Below are 6641 nucleotides of genomic sequence, written 5' to 3'. Positions count from 1 at the left end.
TTTCTAAAGAAGAGATATAGAGGTAAATGTCTACAGTGGCTTCCTTCCAATGTCCAAACGGCGCCCTTAAACAATACTATTTACATAATACATTTTTTTCTTCAGTTATAAGATAATTTTTACATGTTCACAAATAGTTGGTAATGAATATTTAGTTCATAAAATACGTACATGAAAGAGTTTTTCTAATAAAAAAACCATAACCCTCATGGTGATGCATAGAAGGGTAAAAATTTGTGTTGTGACAATTAATATTCCTAATAAATTTTTTAAATAGTAAAGGAACTCTTATAGAAATGACTGATAGATTATACCAGGACTGTGCTGAACTGCTTGCGGAGAAGAATTTTTAATTCAATTGTACAACGAATTTGAGTTTTTTTTCACTGGTGTGTGTGTATTATTTATTTAAACAAATCAAGACTAAATCTAAAAAAAAATTTTCCGGCTTGAAACCATTTTTTTTACCATGTCGTGCCGTATCACCGTAGGACGGGAACATCCAAGGGTTCAGTGACACCTACGAAAACACAATACCCTGAATGATATCACGATGTCAACGTTGCATTGGCGGCTGACTTGTAACACATATTCGCTGGACAGTCCTCTGATTCGAAACATTTTTTAGCTGTGGTCGCTCACTGAGACGAAATCTTTTAGATGAACAGTGAGCCAATAGTTGATGTGGAAATAATGTCGGTTTTCCTTCCATGACAAAATGAAACATTATATATAGCTTAATAGCTTTTTATATACTTTTAAGAAACTAAGGTCTTTAGGTCATAGTGTGTTTTTAATCATATCCTTTTTTAAACTTAACTTAATTTTATATGGGTTCATTTAATCATTATGTTACGTGAACATCGTGGTTATATGAACTAATTCATTTAATAACTATAAAATTTATTTATGAAATGTTGATATGGATTGATTAGCAATGAAAAAATGTTAATAATATTGTGTCACATTCTTAGCATTATTTGCACGTTTTCATTTGAAGAATTAGTTATATTTGATTGCTTCAGTTCTTAAATTTGGTACTCAGTGCATGTGTCTACAAAGCTCACGATGAAAACTTTTAGCCTAGTGAAAGCCAAGTTTATTTTTTTAAAAAATAAATTGGTATTTCCATGAAATGGAATAAATAAAGCAGTATTTTATCTGTCTATATCAGATTATTATTTTGTCTAGTGGAGCGCTAGCGATTTCGTGGTGGTGATCTTTATTTTTATAAAGCATATTTTATTATATATGCCCGAGTCTTTCTTATTTATTGCAAAGAAGTTAAATTTTATTTTTTATGGTTCAAGCCAAATTCCAAATACATGCCAAAAATACAATCAATATTTAATATAACATTAAATGAGGGATCAGTTTAAAGGTTCTTGTTACTAACATTCAATGTGTGAAAGCAAATGTAAGATAGAAATGAAACTGTGTTGTTTTATTTACATTAAAAAAATGTATTTCTTGTAACTGCAGAGTGTGAAATTGATAATGTTATTCATCCCAGATATGTCAACCTTATTCTTTCGTCTCGTTAATGCATATAAATGCTGTATGTTTATGTTACCTATATAAATTCACACCTATGTAAGTGCGGGCCTAAAAACACCAATGACATTCATTGCAAAGTTAACATTACTAACATATATGGTTTGATGTGTTTTCTTCTGCAGGCCTTCCCCATACTTTTCGCTCTCATGTGCTCACGCACTGAGGCGGCCTATGTCGCTGTCCTTACACATTTCAAGGAAGCAACAGAGCAGTGGCGGGTTCAGCTGGTAATGTGCGACTTTAAGGTCATATTTCACAATTTTTTTTATTTCATTAAATGAAAAAGCCTTTAAAATGTGTCTTATTGATGTAATTTATTGTTACCAAATCATTATGGTTTTCACAATATAAAACTAGGAAGATGCAATTTTTCGAGTTTTGGAACATACCCTACCATGTTCCTTTTTATTTTTTTTCAGCAGTATCACTTGCAATAGAAAATATATGGTGTATATAACATATTGATCCAATACGAAGATGATATATTAAAAGGTGAGCGAGTATTGATGACTGGAATTATCGTAAAAATAGGCCTCGGAATCGTAGTGAATATATCTTTATGCACATACGTGAAACGATTGAAAATTATTTCAATGTACAGTGAAATCCTTTAGCTGTTAAGAAACAGTTGTATCAGTAACTTGTATATCTTGTAATACATACTACGTATGTACTGCTGGATGTCTGTATGTAGCATTGGTAACCTGCCTAGAACACTCTTGTAACGGAGTGTACCAGAGTTAGGCCGGTGTTGCACGAGTTCCTATTCATCCTTTGCCGGACCCAGGGGACCCAGCGCTGCGGGTTGTCCTGTACCTTTTAAACACAAGGAAAGTAGTGGGGGAGCACTAAACAGAAACATCTGAGTTTGAGCTAGAAAGGAACTCTGATGATCTTTTAAATGTTAAAGTAGGAGTAAAATGCAGTGATTTTAATTTGTCGCACGTATATTTGCTAAATACGACTGAGACGATAGCAGTACTTCAAGTGTGAAAATGGGCAAAAAATATCCTGGTAAACCACGACCAGGAAATCCACGTAAACGAAACAAACGTGCGAAGAATGCGATTAAAGTGTGGCGGGAAAGAAGATCTAACATCAACATCACTGACGCTAAGGAAGTACGGTAAGAGAAAATTGTGTTGTACACCCATTTAGGTGCACTAGTAAAATTAAACTTCGAAGTAAGTTATATTGTGTTTATGTCTTTTTTACGAAAGAAACGTGGATACAGTATTTACATCTCTAAAATGTTCAGTTTAAATGAAGTTCATCATCTTATGCAGATACGAATCGCATTTGAAAATGCTTATTTGCAACAACTTTTTTCAGTGATTATGTGCCATAAGCAGTGCCATGGTTATACACCGTGTTTTTGTTTGGCTTTGACTGTGCCATGGTTATACATCAACGTTTCAGTTTGTCTTTGACTGTCACAATGTTTATCACAAAACCATGTATCTGTGATTTCATAGTGAAACCCCAAATTGCGTGAAATTCAGAACCATCCTGTTAGTGATAATGAAGCAGGGCTCTTTGTGTATGCAAGTCACTGAATTAATTGTACACAAAATTAATTTGGCAAAAAAATCCTGTCATGTTCTGCATTGCATACGGGTGAAATAATTGTGTTTCATTCAAAATGTCTAATTTAAAAACAAAAGCAAATCTTAAATGGAGAATTAATTTTTTTATCACGTAACAAAATGAATTATTCTATGGTTTGTGATTATACTTTAGTTTTACAAACACAATGAGAAAGAAATGATACGAATTTTTTTATTACATTGTTTTATCCATAACAGAGTTGACAGAGTGGGATTGTTCATAAAAAAAAAGCCTAAGCAGACAAAAAAGTTCCGTTTCAACATTTGCTACGTATGCTAGGCGATATCGCTATATTCTGTCGGTAACCGTTACAATGCCTCTTTTTTTCGAAAGATCCTTAAAGTAACTGTAGGCCTGCATACACAATTTGAAAGAAGTGCAGGTTAGTTAATTATTGAAAGGTATGTTGTATAATTAATTTTTATTAACGTACCTTCAATTATTTTTCTAATAAATTTGTATCGTTGGATGTTTGTGAATTGTCTTACTGTGGAATATATATCAGGTTACAAAAGACATATTTTAAAGAATTATATTATAAAATATTATAAATTACAATTATATCAGTTCAGAGAGTGAGATGTAATATTTGAGCACTTAAAAATACGTATTAGTAGCCTACACTCCGTAACTTCGTAACGTGGCTGCGATCTGGCAAGAGCGAGCGCCATAAGTCCTGTACATCAATCTAAGAGTGAGGCGCTCTATACTCTTCTCGCTGCCAAACATGTAGTACTTATACACATTACAGCTTCCGGTTCATTTTGCAATCTTGACACGTAGAAATTAAGGGTTTTCTTGGTACAGTATAGCCAAAAATAAGGTGAACAGAAAATATGTTTTATTTTTATAAGTCGGTTAAATGTGAGAATACAATACAGTACAGTAACAACAACTATCATCACATTAATATTTCAGACAAGAGCAAGCCAAAAATGCAGTTTGACGAAACTACTAAACACTTGTTTCTTACGCAGTGTCACAAGTTTCGGTATGCCTTGTTCTCGGATATACTGTAACTTATGTCGTCCTAATGTGATGTACAATTCCATTCTACACATCTGTACTAGCCAATTTATTCATTTTGTGCAGAAACGACCTTGAACACATGCAATACATGTCTGGAGTTGAAGAACTTTCAAGTACGGATAACAAATCTTCGAAAAGTGATGACGCATGTGAAGCTTCGCATAGCGAGAGAGAACCTGCAAGTGACAACGAAAGTCTTCCAGACCTTGCCGTGGAAACGGTTTCTTCGGATGTTCCTGAAATGACAGGGAATCGTGTTATAGACATTGTGCACTTCCTGAGAGAAATGAAAGTAATCCACGAGCATCCGAATGTTCGCACTCTTGGACGTTTCGAGCTGATGAGCGAAAACAGATCTGGGTTAGCATTCCACCTGAAATATTACTGTCATAACTGTGAAAAACGTTACACAGTTTCTTCTGCGCCCCCTGAAAAATATGAAGATGTCAACAATGCACTTGTCTGGGGAGCTTTGTCTGTTGGTATTGGGTACTCACAAGCTGAAGAGCTATTTAGCATAATGGATATTCCATTTATGAGTTACAATAAATTCAGAAAACAAGAAGAAGTTGCTGGAAAGGTAAAACTTTATATATTACCAATTGTTTTTTCTATTAAAGTATACATTCATAAAAAGTTAAATAACGAAACTTAAAGGGTAAATGTGTTACTAAGTCTATACATGTCGCCCTTCACAATTACAAACTGCAAGGAACTGAAATGTTAGTTATAAGTTTAAACTGCAAACAGTTCTGTAATGTTTTCACCCAAGTTTGAATTCGTCGCTTTAGTGATAAGACAATGGACGATAAATCTATGTTTCACAACATACAACAAATTTAAATGTTCCTAGGAATGTGTCGTGGCACTAAGGCATACGTATACCGTTATTATTGATTCTCGGTATGGCGTTTGCTCATGACAGTAAATAAATTGCCATTATTTACGTGATGAAATAATACTCAATTTTGGAGACAAAAAAAAATTTGTTTTATCTCATTTGTAAAATTCATGTGTAGCTGCATTTGTGCGTCGTCCATTACAAAATAAATTATTATGCGCTTGTAATTTGTTTAGACTACATAAAGTTACAAGTTACGATGTGATGTTTCCGTACACTCAACATTTAAGTATTAAACCGCGATTTTATTTCCGGAAAATGCATCGTGATGCTGTACGTTGTTGAGATTATCTAAAAAAATGTTTGCAAATAAATTAAGATTTTTTAAAGGTTTGATTCTGATCTGAAATGTGACGATATTTGTGATCCAGAAACATTTTACTTTTGTTTACATCTGATTTTGGTATTTTAACATCAAGCACATGACTTATGGGAGAGCTTATGTGTGAGCCTTGGTACCTCTCAAATATAGAAAATTTTATTAAATATTACGTTGTTTAGTCACAGTAAATAAAAAAAAAATTTCGTTATTGACTAAATATACTAATTTGGTATTTAAGAATACTTCTGTAACGTGTAAGAGTTGGCCAAACGTTTTGTTAACTAAATACTTAATGGGATTTTTAAGACTACATGCAGTTTGGAAATTTTTGCTTGTTGACTATTTAAAGTATGCTTATTTCCATAATGTATCATAATTTTATTTAAACTTATTTGTTTTGTACCTGGGGCCCTAATTTTTAGCTCGTGCTAATGCGACAAGTCGTCTCGCACGGTGCCACAGACGGTATGCAATAGAGTAGCGTTTGTGTATAAAAGTGCATCGTTTTATGTGATTAACATCCATTAAATAAGAAAGGAAGACGTATTCATGTATGGCGGCCAATCACAGGTATACAGTTCATTTTAAATTACATTTGGACACCTACCATAAAATTAATTTCTTCATGGAAGTTGCAATGTCCATGCCATGGCTCTAATCGTATCAGAATTCTCAAATGGTTCAAGTTAGCCGTTTATGAAAATTTTCAAAGTAAATTACTGTTTGTGTACTAGTATTTAGACCTCGTGTCATTCCATAGAAATTTGGTTGTTTTTGTCATGGTAAAGAAAACTTTATTTATAAATTAACAAACCCATGCATCTTCGTAGTTCACATTGAAAATTAACTGAAAGTAAATACATGTTTGAACAAATTTCTCATTTTTACTATTAAAACATTAAATAACTTATGCTAGGGCTTGTTTTGGTATATTTAAAGCTTTTATGTAAATACAGATCTAAGTTCATTTGATATTCCTACTTACAGACGTGGGAGGAACAATTATATCTAGAGCTGAAGAAAAATGGGGCTAAAGAAAGAGAAATAGCTCTAGAAAAAAACCATACAAAGGACGGTGTCCCGTATATCGCTGTTCTCGGAGACGGAGGATGGGCTAAAAGAAGCTATGGCCATGGTTTTAGTTCAACTGCTGGAGTAGTAAGTTAAATGTATTTGTGTGTATCGTATTTCAAGTAGAAATAAAATTAGGTGTGCGAAATGTGC

The sequence above is a fragment of the Bacillus rossius genome, unplaced genomic scaffold (genome assembly GCF_032445375.1).
Source record: "Bacillus rossius redtenbacheri isolate Brsri unplaced genomic scaffold, Brsri_v3 Brsri_v3_scf210, whole genome shotgun sequence".
Classification (NCBI taxonomy): domain Eukaryota; kingdom Metazoa; phylum Arthropoda; class Insecta; order Phasmatodea; family Bacillidae; genus Bacillus; species Bacillus rossius.
This window is presented reverse-complemented; position numbering follows the sequence as displayed.